This window comes from Petromyzon marinus, chromosome 46 (assembly GCF_048934315.1).
Source record: "Petromyzon marinus isolate PM22_M1 ecotype Great Lakes invasive population chromosome 46, UKy_Petmar_22M1.pri1.0, whole genome shotgun sequence".
NCBI lineage: Eukaryota > Metazoa > Chordata > Hyperoartia > Petromyzontiformes > Petromyzontidae > Petromyzon > Petromyzon marinus.
The window spans coordinates 12445445-12461641 of NC_133712.1; the positions used below are offsets into that span (position 1 = coordinate 12445445).

At 51.3% G+C, this 16197-nt stretch overlaps 1 long non-coding RNA gene across 1 annotated transcript in view; it reads right to left on the minus strand.

Annotated features, from left to right (window-relative positions):
• The window catches only part of LOC142930995 (uncharacterized), a 230162-nt gene that overhangs the window by 112438 nt on the left and 101527 nt on the right, over positions 1-16197 (minus strand). The gene's annotated exons all lie outside the window — the stretch shown is intronic.

Below are 16197 nucleotides of genomic sequence, written 5' to 3' on the forward strand. Positions count from 1 at the left end.
GGGCGGCAGATGAGGAGGAGGAGGGGGGAGAGGGGGGAGAGGAGGAGGACGAGGAGGAGGCTCCACCACCAGCCAAGCGACAAAGAGGTCGCCCGCGGAAACAGCAGCAGGTCAGAGGTCATCACATCGTCGCTCGCCATCTTCACCTTGAGCCATCATCTCACGTGTGACACCGTCGCCGAGATTGGTAAACCTCGTCACCGTCATCGCCATCATCGGCGGCACGATTGTCGGAAACGGCAGCATCTTCAAAAGGACGCATCAGCAAAGTTGCACCTCCCCACATCAGTCTGCACGGCTCCGCGGGGAATCTCTGCACGTGTCATTCCACGTGCGTCGTGGAGAGCGGTGGGGCAATTGTCGGCGCGCCGCGTTACAAGCGCGGCCAAGTCTCGAGTGCGACTCTCGCTCACGGACAATATCGGTGACGAACGTTCGAACCGTTTCTGGGCCTCGCCTGGGTCCTGGCGCAATGTTTACACATCGTCACTGGGGAGACAAAGGCGGTCGCGCGCCCTGATGGCCGTCCACCCCCCCCCCCCAATCGTGTGCCGTGCCGGCCTTAATAGGTGCTCGCTAACAGCACTTGCCCCCAAGAGTCTGCTATAGCCTACACAAGGTGATCTTTGCCTGTGTGCTGCTGTGTGCTGCTGTGTGCTGCTGTGTGCATGCTGTGTGCTGCTGTGTGCATGCTGTGATCAACAAGGTCTCTGCGGCTGCCCCCACACCCAAGCGACCTCGGGGCAGACCCAAGGGCAGCAGGGGCAAGGCGCCACAGACGACGGTGCGTACACACAAAGATCCCCGTGTCACCTGCACACGCTTTTATCGGGGGCAATGACGATTAGCGAGTAAGCACCCGTGAAAGAAAGTCTGCAGTGGCCAACGAGGGAGACGGTGTGGTCAGCTCCACGCTCGGCCGCCTTTGTTTTGCCTGATGTCTACCTAGCCTGGCACTGCCCAGTAGCGCCCTTCACGAGCCTCCTCCGCTGAGGCCGATCTTGACGCTGCTAGTACCAGTAATCGGCAAGTCCAATCATCTCCACATCCTCCTGCACCGCATCAGTCCATCTCTTGTCCAGCCCATGCCGCGCCTGTTCAGCCCCCTCTATCCGGCCAAATAGAAGCTGCTTTGGCATGCGGGGGCTGGGCAAGCGGGCTACATGACCCAGCCAAATGCAGCCTCGCCTGCCGGAGCTCACTGATGGAACTGTGGCCAGATATTTCAAAGATCTGTGAGCTCATAGAATCCAGTCTGGTTAAAATCCAGGATGATTCGTAGGCTGGTAAGCCTGTTTCAAGCCAGCACAGATGTTCCTTTAAAGAGTTCCATGTTTCACGAGGATTGAGATAAGATGGCATAACTCTGGCCGAGAAGACCCGGAGCTTCGTATGGAGTGACAGACCAGGAAGCTTCCACACAGCGTGAAGCAACTGATGAAAATATCCCACTTGACCTCTTCAAAGTGAGACCTACACTGCCAAACTAGAGCTGGTCATCAGCTCTCGACTGCACCCGGGTATCGATCATCCTCCCATTTTCTCTGTTCCAGATGGAAATTCCACCTGTACAGTCATGGAAAGTGTCTCTAACCACGTGGTCAAATAATGTAGGAGCCAGAGGGCATCCCTGTCACACTGCAAGGTGACCAGGGAATGGCCCTGACTTTACCCGGGCCACCATCATGAAGGTCCTTGATGAATTATGAGCAGAGAGTCGGGGACTCCGAAAGCACGAAAGAACAACCCAGAGCACTGGCCTCGTGATTGTATCATAGGCCATGACCCAGGTCAATGAAGCTGAGTGCTGTAGCAGACAGAGAATAAACAGGACCGTGTGCCAGTGTGAGACCAGATCAGAGCTTCTCGGCAGCAACGCTACCCTGGCAAGGAGGGGGGGGGGTGATGAAAAATCCTTCGCAGGATCTTTACCGGCACACTGAGGAGGGGGACGCCCGGTAGACGTTCTTTAATAATCAGGTACGACCCCCCCCCCCTTTCTTAAAACAAAAGGGGGGACCACCAGACCGCACGCATAAAGACAAAAGATAAAGATCCCCCGTGTAGGCTTAACAGACTGTAGGGGGCAAGTGCTGTGAGCGAGCAGCACCTATGAAGGCCGGCACTGGCACACGAGGGGGTGGGTGGCCAACACCAGGCCCGGCCGCCTTTGTCTCCCCAGTGGCGATGTTTGCACATAATTTGAGGCCGAGTCGACCTAGGGGAGGCCCAGGACCGGTTCAGATAATCGCCACTGGCGGTGTTGGTGGCCGTGAGCGGGAATCGAACTCGGGTTGCCGGATTCGTAGCGCAGCGTAGCACTAACCGCTACACCACCGCTCCCCACACACACACAAACACAACACTCGTTCACACACAAAGGCCCCCTATGTAGCCTTAACAGACTGTTGGGGCAAGTGTTGTTAGTGAGCACCTATTGATATTGAAAATCACGGAACTATGATGTTGACGAGGATGGCAATGATCATGTCGGTGATGATCATGCCGTTGTTGATCGCGGCGATGATGATGATGATCATCCACGACTCCCACACTTCTGCCCCCGTAGGCAACGGAGGCACCGGGAGAGAAGAAAAGGCGAGGGCGCCCCAGGAAGCGGGTAAATGGGCGAACGCCGCCTCACTGCAACGTGGTCACAGCCTCGCCGATACACCAGCGTCACCGCAACTTGCCCACAGCCTCACTGCTGCATCACTGAGACGCGATGTCTTTGCTGAATTTGAGCTTTCGTGACTGCAGGAATTCACATGCTTTGGGTCTTTCGGTAAAGTCAGGTAGACAGGTTCAAAGAAAATAACAAAAAACAACAGCAAACTACGACGTTTCTATCGCAACACGAGCGTCCTTCCTGATGACGAACGCTTGCGCTGCGATGGAAACGTCCTAGGTTTTTGTTGTTATTTTTTTTCGAACCTATCTAACGCGATTTTTCCAGAAAGACCCAAAGCAGATGTCCTTGTTGTTGCTGTTGTTGTTGTTGTTTGCTATTCTGTTGTAGTCGCGTCACAGAAACAAACGTTGCACGCTAACGGCGGCGCGGATTAGCATCAGGACGCGGTACGGGCGCAGCCCTGCAACTGCTCGCTCACGGCCCTGCTGGTCAAAGGGCCCACACGAGGCCGTTGTCGAAGAGTCCCCCTGAGCCGGGCTTGCGAGTGAAGCTGGCTGATGGTCTTCACCCGGCCACCATGTGGCTGCCTGCCCCCCCAACGCCCCCCAATAAAAAGTAAACATTTGACGTCTCAAACTTGAATTGGCGCTTTCGTACCGCAGGAATTACTCTCTGGTTCTTTCGGTAAAGTCAGGTAGAAAAGAGAAAATAATCAATGAAAAAATAGCATACGACGTTTCGATTCGATTACAACACGAGCAATCATCATCAGGTGCAAATGAAAGAGAAAACAAACCTAGTGAACTTAGAAATAAAATGCAACACAACGCGTTTCACCCGATTTGTGCCAAATCCCAGCGCAGAGAATTCAAATGTGGGGGTTGGCTGTCGTGCTCCATCACACGGCAGAGGCAGCGTTAAAGGGTTGCCCTCCGCTGTGCGTGGAGCAGCGTGCCACTTGAAGGAGATCTGCGAGGTAGCTCTGTGAACTCCGCTTCCGTGGGGTGCTCTCCGAGGACACGAATCGTGCGCGGCGATTTCCGGATTCCACTCCACGTTACTATGCCAGGGGGGGACTGTGTCACTCCCTCCCACACGGGACTACCACTGCCGTGGTGGCGAGGTGTTAACTACCTCGCATGGTGTACAGGAGGTCGTGGGTTCGACCCCGACCCTGATGCCTGCTGCTGTATATTTGGAGTTTGCGTTTCTCTCTCTCATTATCATCACGGTGGCTAGGAGATGTTAACTACCTCGCCTGGTATACAGGAGGTCGTGGTTTTGATCCCGATCCCTGACGCCTGCTGCTGTATATTTGGAGTTTGCGTGTCTCTCATCATCATCATCATCACGGTGGCTAGATGTTAACTACCTCGCCTGGTATGCAGGAGGTCGTGGGTTCGATCCCGACCCCGACACCTGTTGCTGTACATTTGGAGTTTGCGTGTCTCTCTCTCATCATCATCACGGTGGCTAGGAGATGTTAACTACCTCGCCTGGTATACAGGAGGTCGTGGGTTCGATCCTGATCCCTGACGCCTGCTGCTGTATATTTGGAGTTTGCGTGTCTCTCTCTCATCATCATCACGGTGGCTAAGAGATGTTAACTACCTCGCCTGGTATGCAGGAGGTCGTGGGTTCGATCCCGACCCTGACGCCTGCTGCTGTATATTTGGAGTCTGCGTCTCTCTCTCTCTCATCATCACGGTGGCCAGGAGATGTTAACTACCTCGCCTGGTGTACAGGAGGTCGTGGGTTCGATCCTGATGCCTGACGCCTGCTGTATATTTGGAGTTTGCGTGTCTCTCTCTCATCATCATCACGGTGGCTAGGAGATGTTAACTACCTCGCCTGGTGTACAGGAGGTCGTGGGTTCGACCCCGACCCTGATGCCTGCTGCTGTATATTTGGAGTTTGCGTTTCTCTCTCTCATTATCATCACGGTGGCTAGGAGATGTTAACTACCTCGCCTGGTATACAGGAGGTCGTGGTTTCGATCCCGATCCCTGACGCCTGCTGCTGTATATTTGGAGTTTGCGTGTCTCTCATCATCATCATCACGGTGGCTAGATGTTAACTACCTCGCCTGGTATGCAGGAGGTCGTGGGTTCGATCCCGACCCCGACACCTGTTGCTGTACATTTGGAGTTTGCGTGTCTCTCTCTCATCATCATCACGGTGGCTAGGAGATGTTAACTACCTCGCCTGGTATACAGGAGGTCGTGGGTTCGATCCTGATCCCTGACGCCTGCTGCTGTATATTTGGAGTTTGCGTGTCTCTCTCTCATCATCATCACGGTGGCTAGGAGATGTTAACTACCTCGCCTGGTTTGCAGGCGAGGTAGTTGGTATGCAGGCGAGGTAGTGGGTTCGACCCCGACCCTGACGCCTGCTGCTGCTGCTGTATATTTGGAGTGTGCGTGTCTCTCTCGTCCCGTAGTCGTGTGGATTTTTTCTCCAGGTCCCCCCGTTTTCCCGCCTCCCCCCCTCCACGTTGAGAACCAACGTGCGTTTGTGGAGTATCTGACCGCTGTAAATCTCCACGTGAAGATTAGCCACTCGTTTGAGCGATCGCCAGGCGGCTTCCGAAAAAGAGCCACCGACAGCCCACAGTGTGCCGCTCTTACCCGGTAAACAATTACAAAATAAAAAAGTAGATTTGCACATTTGTTTTCGTGTGTGTGTGTAAAGTTATCGGAAACCCCAACGCGGCAAAAAGGTCGAGCAGCAGATGCAACGGTCCCAGGTTCCCAAAGTTGCCGCCCTCGCAGTGGGCACGGCGCCGACATTCCTGACGATCCAGCGCAGTACGCCACTGAGAAGGGAACTCCGGGGCGGTGGGGGAGGGATGGGGTAGGTTTGGGGGGAGGGGAGGAGAGACAGAGAAGAGGAGGGGAGGGTTGGTGGTGCTGGGAGGTGTTGAGAGTTGAGAGTCTGCCTTGAGATATTTCGTGCTTTCCTTTCCTCGCCTTCGGAATTCCAAAAGACCGGCGCAGATTAGCAAGCAGCGGGGCTTTTCGCGACCGGTATTACTCGTCACGAAGGTTTTTGGGGTTTTTTTTAGAGGGCGGGGGGGGTGTTAGATCGCGTTCAGTATAAATGCGTCGTGACCCTCCACCACCCGACACGGCCAAATGGTCAGGGATTTGTCACGCAAACAAAACGCCAATGGAGTTGCTCCTTCGTCACGGACCGGCGCTCGTGCGTCACGCGCGCACACACACACACAAAAACCACGTGCAGTTCCTGGAGAACTGAGTTTTGCCGTGTCCTCTTGTCTTAAGGTCACCACGGAAGTAAATGTCTGAGCGAATGTGACCGACTGAGCAGCTGCAGCAGGAGCAGCAGCAGCAGCGGCGAGTGAGGCTGTGTGAATGAGTGAGGCTGAGTGAGGCCGTGTGAGCGAGTGAGCGAGGGACCGCATGCTTTTCTCATTTCCTGGAGTCGGGAGTGGGAATCGCAGCTTCCTGTGCAGAAACATTTTCAGGTGGAAGAACGGTTTGGGTTTTTATTGAAAAAAACAAAAGTCTTAAGATTTGGGTACAAACAAAGACAAAGATCCCCCGTATAGCATCAACATCATTTTGGGGTAAGTACTTTTTAACGGTACAAAAGGGGGGTCAAGCGGGTAGCAGCACGCCCGTCCGCCTTTGTCTCCCCAGTGGCGATGTTTACACATTGACGACCTAGGGGAGGCCCGGGACCAGCTCAGATGACCGTCACCGGTGTTGGCCATGAGCGAGAATTGAACTCGGTTCTCCGGGTTTGTAGTACAGCGGGCTAACCACTGCCCCACCACTCTCGTCTCTCTTTGAAATTCGAATCACGAGGCCGGATTGCAACAGGGTTCGCCAGCCGTCAAGTTAGACCAATATACAAGGTGCTTCAAAAAACATGTTTTAACACTTATACGGGACTATCGTTTTTAATGGAAAAAATAACGGATGATAATAATAACACTGTGACACGATAACAAAAGTAACGTTAATCGTTTCAAAAAGTCAAAGAGTCTCCCCACACTTGTTCGCCATCGTTGTCAACGCGTGGCCTGGGAATCTACTCCAGCGGGTCTCCAGAACCCGGAAGCAGCAGCGCGTGTCACGTGGTGTTGTTGCAAATTCTCACAAAGTGTTCACATTTTTTTCTTAAGCACCCTGTGTAGATCTTACATGCGCACCTGTACCGAACCTTTTCACGTAACATTTGCGCCGTTTTTTGACTCGCACGTGTTTCCTTTGTGATCGTTAAAAAAAAACCTCATTTGCCGTGCGTTATTCCGCACCTGCGGTTAGCAAGGTACACGAGGACCCTGTGCTCGTTCTCTGCATATTATTATTATTGTTGTTCTTCTTCTTTGGTTCTTTCGGTAAAGTCACCACGTAGAATGAGAATAAAATAATAAAATAAACAATAAAATTATCTTGTTTTATTGTATTATTTTATTCTCATTCTACGTGGTGACTTTACCGAAAGAACCAAAGAAGATGAATCCTTGCAGTCACGAAAGCTTTAAATCGAAAAATTGTTGTTGTTGTTTCTCCGTTGCCGTTGCTGCTGTGCTCACGCATCACGGATCCCCCGTGCGAAATATCCGGGGAAATTGGCTAAACGGGTGAAACATGATGATTTCACAGCCAGTGTCGTGATTCATCATTGATTTTTTTTGAGCCGGGTGGTTAGGCAACGTGATGATGTGGTCGATTTCTCCTCGTGGTACCCCACCGCCACCCGACAAAGCTAAACGGACGACGTTGCCACGTGGCGCACGAGCAGCTTCACGATGCGCCGATCGACTGCTTTGTCCTGAAGATGCTTGCCGCAGTTTCAGCAAAAACGTCGGGTGTCTCAAATCGCTTTAACAAAAAAATCTGTCTGCGAGAATTGCTCTTGAGCTTAAATGCTGGATAATTAATCGAATCGTGACGTACACATGTATTTGTGTAACAAAACAAATCATTTTAAGAATCTAATTGTATTTGTGATTTTCTTTTGCGTTTTTTCAAGGAACCGGAACAGGCAGCTCAAGAGCCACCTCAGGGGTCCTCGGGCACCAGCCAATAGAAGCAGGCCTCATGCTACCTCAAGACGGTCGGGTCCTGTGAACACGTAAGGTGGCTAACGAGGTCAACTGCCTGCACGAAACAAGTTAAAATATGATGCCCAAATACACAAAGGCGGCCGTTAAAACTCGATTTAACCGCACGGTTAAGTTAACCGCACTGCACAGTCTGGCGGATTGGGAGAAATCGCGATAAACTCAAAGCAAAAAATTGCTTTGTGCCGTTGAGATCCTGGGTTGCAATCACAGCGATGACACCGGTGTCTCATAGACTCACATAGAGACCCATAGACTCACGTAGAGACCCACAGACTCACGTAGAGACCCCCAGACTCACGTAGAGACCCCCAGACTCACACAGACACCCACAAACTCACATAGAGACCCACAGACGCACATAGAGACCCACAGACTCACATAGAGACCCATAGACTCACGTAGAGACCCACAGACTCACATAGAGACCCACAGACTCACATAGAGACCCACAGACTCACATAGAGACCCACAGACTCACATAGAGACCCACAGACTCACATAGAGACCCACAGACTCACATAGACACCCACAGACTCACATAGAGACCCATAGACTCACATAGAGACCCACAGACTCACATAGATACCCATAGACTCACGTAGAGACCCACAGACTCACGTAGAGACCCACAGACTCACATAGAGACCCACAGACTCACATAGAGACCCACAGACTCACATAGAGACCCATAGACTCACGTAGAGACCCACAGACTCACGTAGAGACCCACAGACTCACATAGAGACCCACAGACTCACATAGAGACCCACAGACTCACATAGAGACCCACAGACTCACATAGACACCCACAGACTCACATAGAGACCCATAGACTCACATAGAGACCCACAGACTCACATAGATACCCATAGACTCACGTAGAGACCCACAGACTCACGTAGAGACCCACAGACTCACATAGAGACCCACAGACTCACATAGAGACCCACAGACTCACATAGAGACCCATAGACTCACATAGAGACCCACAGACTCACATAGATACCCATAGACTCACGTAAAGACCTACAGATTCACGTAGAGACCCCCAGACTCACATAGACACACACAGACTCACATAGAGACACCCAGACTCACACAGAGACCCACAAACTCACATAGAGACCCATAGACTCACATAGATTCCCATAGACTCACATAGAGACCCACAGACTCACATAGAGACCCATAGACTCACGTAGAAACCTACAGATTCACGTAGAGACCCCAGACTCACATAGACACCCACAGACTCACATAGAGACCCCCAGACTCACACAGAGATCCACAAACTCACAGAGACCCATAGACTCACGTAGAGACCTACAGATCCACGTAGAGACCCCCAGACTCACATAGAGACCTACAGACTCACATAGAGACCCCCAGACTCACACAGAGACCCACAAACTCACATAGAGACCCATAGACTCACATATAGGCCCATAGACTCACGTAGAGACCTACAGATTCACGTAGAGGCCCACAGACTCACGTACAGACCCGCAGACTCACATAGACACCACAGACTCACATAGAGACCCCCAGACTCACACAGAGACTCATAAAGTCACATAGACACCCACAGACTCACATAGAGACCCACAGACTCACATAGAGACCCATAGATTCACATAAAAACCCATAGACTCACATAGAGAACCCATAGACTCCCATAGAGACCAATAGGCTCACATAGAGACCCATAGACTCACGTAAAATGAGTTGTGATTAAACTGGGTTCTCAAATATAGAGAGTTGATGGACTCGACCCAGTCACCAATTAATTGCATATAGTATCACAGACCTACACATAGACTTATACAGTATAGAGACCCAGAGGCTTACATGGAAACCAATAGGCTTACATAGGGACCAATAGGCTGACACAGAGCCCCATTGGCTCACTTAAACTGGGGTGGTGATTCAACTGAGTTTCTCAAGTCTAGTGAGTTGATGATCTCAGCCCGGTCACCAATTTAACACATGAAACCCATCGCATTAAATTTGGATCTGCACTTAATTTGGCAAAAATTTCGGCTCTGAGCGATAACATTTGATCGGTGTTGACTGTCATGCAATGAGCGTTACTCCCTTACATCAGGACAGGTGGGAAAGTGCTGCCCTCTGGTGCGCGTGGATAAGAGGTGACCTGAAGGAATCTCAGAAGTAGCTCTGTGATATCCGTTCCTGTGGGACGTTGGCGAACACCGCGCCCAGGTCTCGCCGCTCTCCGCGATTTTCCCAATGGATTCTTCGTCCCGGGGCGACGCGATGCCGATGGCAGCACGATGATTGCGGATACGAAATCAAAGAGAAAATGAGACAAAATCATTTTGTTGGCGGCCGGGTAGAATTTCCCAAAACCGGCCCAAAAACTCTACGGCGATCAACTTCCCGACGCGTTTATTCCAAAAAAATTTTGAAACAAAATTTGAATTGTAATCGACAGCGATCTCCCTCCCTCTCTCTCTGATCGCCTACACGCCACTCAGACGTCTACAACAGAAACAGCTAGAAGCTTCGACCTCTCGAGAGTCGTTCATTTTCGCCAAAACAAATTTCCCACTGGCGCGGAGGCAACTCGACAGACGACATCGCCGCGTCGACGTCTGAGAGTTACAGCCTCGAGGTGGCAGTGGAGCAAATGGGTGTTGCCAGCATGGCGTCACCCCCTACGTGGTGATGGTTTCCTCCCCCCCCCCACCCCCCGGCAGCACAAAGCCGAACTCTCCTCGGAATCGGTCGAAACATCCGAGCGACGTAGCGCGGTGCTCTTCATTGCAAGGCCCCGCGGGCCAATGGCGGCCCCAGGTGGCCTTTAGTGCGGCCCATGATGTGCGTCCCTCCCCGCGACATATACACAACATGCTAAACCCCCCACCCCCATCATCGTGCTGCTGTCAAACCCCAACGGTTTTAAATGTGCGGCGGCCCTCACACACCGATGATGTCTTATTGGCCAAAGTGGGCCCCCTCCCCGCCCCCCACCCGTCTCTGAAAATGAGCGACGACCCTCCTGGAAAACGAGCCTCGAGACTCGGCGAGGCCTCCCCGGGTTAACGCATTCCACGCCGCGAAATCAACTCGGTTCGGATTTCAGAGGCTGTTTCGGCAATCGTCAGTTATACCGCGGCCGCTCGGAACGACGCACGGCTGTCAAGGGTGCGGGAGAAAAAAATAACCCAGCCACGAGTTGAAGCCTGCACGTCGATTCGCGTTGACCGTGAAAGCGATCGTCGGTGTAACCACACCTGCCCCTGGCAGCTGATGATGACGGCGATGAGGATGACACTGACGAGGATGATTTTGATGCGAATGATGGCGGCGGCGGCGATGATGATGATGGTGGTGATGATGGCAGTGATAATGACATTGACGGGGATAATTTTCATGAGAATGATGGCGGCGATGATGATGGTGATGATGGCAATGATGGTGATGATGACAGTGATAATGGCATTGCCGATAATCATGATATGAAAAAGTAAGGATAGGTTTTACCCTACCTGGCAATAAGGTCCCACGACAATCATGATGATGGCGAATGACGACTGGTGACGATGATGAAGGGTGATGATAATTATTACGACGATGATGACGACGATGGTAACGATTTTGATGATTGACAACCATGCTGTGATCGTGATGACGACCATCATCATCATCACGATGACAACGACGACGACGATAACCATGACGATGGCAGTGACGACGATTACGGAATCGTGAGGTGCTATTGATCCAGCTTCGTGACCTTGTTTACTTTTCTTTTGGTGCTAAATACGTGACAACAAAACACACGGTTTATATAAATACACTATTTACCGTCTACTGCATGAACAGTGGGCTGCCTCATGAGTGGGAGGGGTTTGCCTGAACAGTGGGAGGGGGGTACCTGAACAGTGGGGGGGGGGGGGGGGGGGGGGGGGGGGGGGGGGGGTACCTGAACAGTGGGCGGGGCTTATCCGAAGTAGGCTGCTTCATTAGTGGGAGGGGTTTGCCTGAACAGTGGGAGGGGGGTACCTGGACAGTGGGCGGGGCTTATCCGAAGGGGGCTGCCTCATCAGTGGGAGGGGTTTGCCTGAACAGTGGGAGGGGGGTACTTGAATAGTGGGCGGGGCTTATCCGAAGGGTGCTGCCTTATCAGTGGAAGGGGTTTACCTGAACAGTGGGCGGGGCTTATCCGAACAGTGGATGGGGCCTACCTGGGTGGGGGCTGTGATCAGTGGGGCGGGGCCAACATCAGTCGGGGGGGGGGGGGGGCGCATCACTGTGTGGGGGGGGGGATAGTTAGCGATTGGGCGTGGCCATGTAAAAGTGGGCGGTGCTGGCCGAGGGGAGGGAGGGGCTCCTTGCTCACCACGTGTACCGTAGTTGTTGAGCCTCGCGTGAAATGTGGCAGCTTTGCTTTTATTTGAGTAGCTCACGACGGCTCTGTCACCACCACTGAACATTTACAAATTGAGTGAATTTGTGAACGCTTGCCGTTTGAGAAATTCAAAACCAAGTCTGAGCGCTCACACTAAAGACACCCATGATCCCGAACGGAGTCTCAGCCGGTTAAACAATAGGCAAGGATAAGTCACGTGGTAGGTATAAAATAAAAATAAATCACGTTTCGGGCGCAACACAAGCGTCCATTATCAGGTGGGAAAGCGTCTTATTTTATTTCTACCTACGTGACTTTACCGAAAGAACCAAAGAGTATGGATTACTGCAGTCACGAAAGCTTCAAATCAAGAATGGGCAAGGAAATAAATACGAACCGATATTCTGCAAAGGCGCAAAGATTATTCGGCGTCCATAATAGAGGTTTTTTTAATGGGTTAGATCGCTTAAATATATAAATGTCGTTAAAACCCGCCACCACCCGACACAGCCAACTAGTGAGGGTTGTGTCACATAAACAGAACGTGGCCAATTCGTCACTAGTACGGCACTAACCGGTGTGTTGGGAGAGCCAAGCCACGACATTTACAATCCGAGTACGATGATATTGGTCGCGAAAGCCTACGTGTTAAACTGATTACTTGGCGTGACAGTTCGAGTTTTAGTTTTTAGTTTCAACATTTTAATCTCTCGCGCGCGAGTGTGTGTGTGTGAACTTTATACGAATATTTGTTTTTTATCGTTAGGTCATGGTGCTATACGTATACACACACACACATCTAAGGTATTTCTTAAAGAGGATCACACTCGTTAAAGTATATTTTTGTACGAACATAATCACTAAAAAAATCACAATAAACCTCAAGAGTATTCTTTAAGAAAGTTTACACTCACGCTATTTCAAACGTGGATTCCGAACTGGACACTTTTGACATTGGCGTCAGATTCTTCAAGGTCTCTCTCTGCAGGACGTCATTGTCCCGCTGTGCGTGCGAGTGATTGACAACGGCTCAATGCAGTGGTCGAAAATGCTGCACTCCACACGCTTAAAATACAGATTTGTACATGAATACAGATTTGTGTTTGCAGTGCGCGGGATTTTTTTGAACGGACGTAAAGGAAGAGCCTAATCCGATGTTTTGCAACAGCCACTTGCGGTATTTCACTTTCGACCTCATTCAAATTCACGATTCCCGCGACCTCTGTGACCTCCGCGACCTCTGTAACCTCCGCGACCTCCGTGACCTCCGTGACAAAAACCGCAGCCTCAAGCCGGTCCGCACCCGAGGGATCGTGAGCGCAACTCGCGCCACGTGGCTGCCTGCAAACCGAGTCGCTTGCAACGTGGACGGTCTCAGCAACCGAAGTTGTGGAGCAGCCTGCTCCGCAACTTCGGTTGCTGCCCGCCTGCTCCGCGATTCGTTATAGCGGCCGCGTTGCCGCAATTCCACGGTGGACACGCGCGCCCTCTCCTCCCGCAACCGCTACGCTCAGGATCTGTGTGTGGCGGGCAAAGCGGCTGCGGGGCCGACGATTCCGGAGTCGCGCGGTTTTCGCGAGCGGCGCTCGGTTTGCGCGCCCGATCGCTCGCACGTGGACTAAAAACAAAACAAAAACCACAACTACCTCGCAGCAGCTCTTATACCTCGCCACGGCGGTTAAAAAACACAGAGAAGCGTAGCTAAAACGGTACGGTTTTTGCTTTTTTTACTATAAACATATTCCCTCGGCTAGACGTTCGTTAATTTTGTTTGTTTCCTCGCTAGGAATGTTTCGATGGTTGCCGAGTTGCGTTTGTTAAATGACCTGGCTTCCATTGAAAAAAAAAGTTGAATTACCGTAATAATAATAATAGTTCTAATGTTACTCATCGTCATCGGAGAGTGGAGAGCGGTGGCGCAGTTGTTGACGTACTCGCGCTATGAATTTGGAGACCCCAAGTTCCAATTCCCGGTCACGGCTAACATCAGTGGCGAGTAACATCTGAACCGGTCATCGGTGTCGTCATCCCCCCCCCCTCCCTCCAAACTGAATTTCCACTGACGATCGTGGTGAAGTATGGTCAAACGATGACTAACACGGAATTTGGAGACCTTCATCCAGCAGTGGATTGAGAAAGAGCTGAATATTATAACTTATACTATAAATACTCTGAACGGTAATGGGGGGGGGGGGGGGGGAGTTGTTTGACCATAGTTCACCGCGCTGGTCGATGAAGTGGGAGGGCTCACGACTGGTTCCCATATCACTCGCCACCGACCTTAGCTTGCCGTGGGCCCGGAATCAAAACTCGGGTGGTCGGGTTCACAGCGCAGTCCGCGAACCACTGCACCACCCGCCACTCCACTCCAGTGGCGATGTGGGGGTAACGCCGTTGTCTTCATGTCCCAGGGTTCAGCTTTTTGTGTTATGTGTGTGTGTGTCATCGCAATAAAGATGCGTCACAAAAAAAGGTCACGTTGCAGCGTGTAACCCTCATCGATGTTTAAGCGACGACGTCGTTGCTTTAACAACAACAAAACCATCAGTATCATATTCTTGGTTCTTTCGGTAAAGTCACGTAGAAGGGAAACAGTGAAATAATAAAATATAAAACAATTAAATTCTCACGACGTTTCGACTGCAACACAAGCAGTCATCATCAGGTGTGAAAACCACAGCAAGAAAATTTGAAAAAAGTGTCGGTTATTTTTAACGTTAGCACCACGGAGAGCGATTTGGCAGTTTGTTCAGATGGACGAGTCCATCTATGTTCGGAAAAGAGGAGGGGGAGACGAAAATAATGGATGCAGTCTGAAAGCCACCGTAAGCGTGAACAATCAATTAAGACCCGGAAAGGTTTATCAAATCCTTCCAATGATTGCTAAGCCAGAATCCATCTTCTCGGTTGAAATTGTCTCTGTCTTTGTATATGTGGATAGCCTCATGAACGAATCTCTCATGGTAGCCAGATGGCTTGCAAAGAACCTCTGTCTTGGAGAAGTCAATGTCATGTGAGCCTACTGAATTATAACAATGATCTGCCACGGCCGAGGTGTTGGTCCTACCGTGTTTAAGGTCTGCTTTGTGTTCACGAACGCGGTCCAAGACATGTCGTTTGGTTTCTCCAATGTAACTACTACGTGACTTTACCGAAAGAACCAAGAATATGAATCCCTGCAGTCACGAAAGCTTTAAATCAAAACCATCAGTGGTTACCCGCAGCACGGCACAACGTCGCATATCCGACGTGCGTGGTACCGCCGTGTTGGGAGTGCAGTGTGTGTGTGTCTGTGTGTATGTGTCTGTGTGTGTATGTCGAGGTCGGATGTGCGAGCTACACCTCCGGTGACACAAACGAACAAAAGAAACGCCCTCTCAATGTGCGCGGTCGGTTACTTCGGTCGGAACGACGGATGCGCGACGATCGGATATGCGACGTTGCAGGGAGACTGTCGCCCGTAATCACCGAGTGTGTGTGTCGCCCGTCGTGATGCCGTCGTGGAAATTAATGGACAATAAAGTGTTGGGATCTCGCTCGAGGTCCCCACCTCACCCCCCCTCCCGGCGTTGTTGTTATTTCTGCCGCGTTCGTTGGCACTACAGTTTGTGTTGCATTGCCACAATCGCATCAACCGACCTCTCTTAGTCATCTCTATGGGTGTACTATATAGTCCATCATGATCACGGTGGCTAGGAGATGTTAACTACCTCGCCTGGTAATTACAGGAGGTCGTGGGTTCGACCCCAACTCTCTCTCTCCCCGTGGTCGTTTGGATAATTATCTGGGTCCTCGGGATGTTCCCATTCAGAATCAACATCACCACGCGTTCAAAGTGTTTGGCTGCTGTACATTTCCACGCGATAAGCCACTTCGCTATCATTTGTGACCAAGTCGCTTCTGCAGAAGAGCTGTACAGCTCAGTGGGCCTCAACTGGAAAAATAGAAATACTTTTTTTAGTTTGTTCTCCTTTGTGCGATTTCTCTTCCGTCACCCTAAAGCCTCGCTCGGCTCTGCACAATCGTCAGGGAACGCGTGTCGCTCACCGGCGTCCATTCGCCTCCTTATCCGCTCTTCTACCGCCACTACTAACC